This window comes from Aplysia californica, unplaced genomic scaffold (assembly GCF_000002075.1).
Source record: "Aplysia californica isolate F4 #8 unplaced genomic scaffold, AplCal3.0 scaffold01109, whole genome shotgun sequence".
Taxonomy (NCBI): Eukaryota; Metazoa; Mollusca; class Gastropoda; order Aplysiida; family Aplysiidae; genus Aplysia; species Aplysia californica.
In genome coordinates, this window is record NW_004798379.1 from 190,675 (window position 1) to 192,013 (window position 1,339).

A 1,339-nucleotide genomic window follows, 5' to 3' on the forward strand; every position below is an offset into this window, starting at 1 on the left:
GAGTGGGATTTTATTTTGGTCTTTTTTTTTCTTCTTAACAACATTTACAACACAAACAGGTCGTAGAAGTGGGACACAGTTGAGGCGTTACTAGAGCGTAATAAACAAAGGAAAGGAGGAGGGGAGATTAGGACGATAAATGTTGGATGGGAAACAGAGCAAACCCAACCAACAGTGCCCACCACTTATGTTTGTCTGTTTGTTTGTCTGTTTGTTTGTTTTCTCTTGGAGAAAATAGGAACACATCAACACAACAAGTGATGTAAAAATGTACAAAAACTAATAACAAACACACACACAAATATGCACACAGACAAACACACACATAAACCAAGTAAACAAACACACACACAAATATGCACACAGACAAACACACACATAAACAAGTAAATAAACTCACAAACACACAAACAAACAAATACTCAATTGAAACATACAAACACACACACACATAAACTAGTAAACAAACTCATAAACAAGCAAAAAAAATACACACGAACACAGACAAACACACAAACACAAACACACTCACAAACACACTCACGAACACACTCAATCAAACACACACAAACAAACACATACAAACACACACAAACAAACACACACAAACAGACTCACAAACACACTCAATCAAACACACACAAACAAACACACTCACAAACACACACAAACACACTCACAAACACTCAATCAAACACACACATACACACTCACACAAACACACACACCAACACACACACACACACAAACAAACGCAAACACTCGCACAAACGAACACAAACACATACACACTCAAACAAACACACAAACACACATTCACAAACACACACACAAACACATAAACAAACACAAACACATAAACACACTGACAAACACATACTCACAAACACACACACACACACACGCAGACACACACACAAACAAACCAGCTAACAACAGAGTTTTGTGTACCTCCGCAGTGGCTTCGTCTCCGACCGGCGCGATACCTTCCACATTGAGCCGGTCTCAGAGAGAGTGGTGAGGGTGTATAGAGACCGTGATCAGAGGCAGCTGTCTTTTAGATGTGGTGAGTTCTGTGTGTGTGTGTGTGTGTATGTGTGTGTGTCTGTGTGTGTATGTGTGTGTGTGTCTGTCACTGAGAGAGAAGTGAGGGTGTATAGAGACAAAGATCAGAGGCAGTTGTCTTTTAGATGTGGTGAGTTCTCTCTGTCTGTCTGTCTGTCTGTCTGTCTGTTTGTCTGTCTGTCTCTCTCTCTCTCTGTCTCTCTCTCTCTCTCTCTCTCTCTCTCTCTCTCTCTCTGTGTCTCTTTGTGTGTCTCTCTCTCTGTGTCTCTCTCTG

General features: G+C 40.9%; 1 protein-coding gene across 1 annotated transcript in view; it reads left to right on the forward strand.

The window, feature by feature from the left end:
- Positions 1–1,339, forward strand: part of LOC101847162 — a gene marked incomplete in the record, with an annotated part of 37,348 nt that overhangs the window by 25,893 nt on the left and 10,116 nt on the right.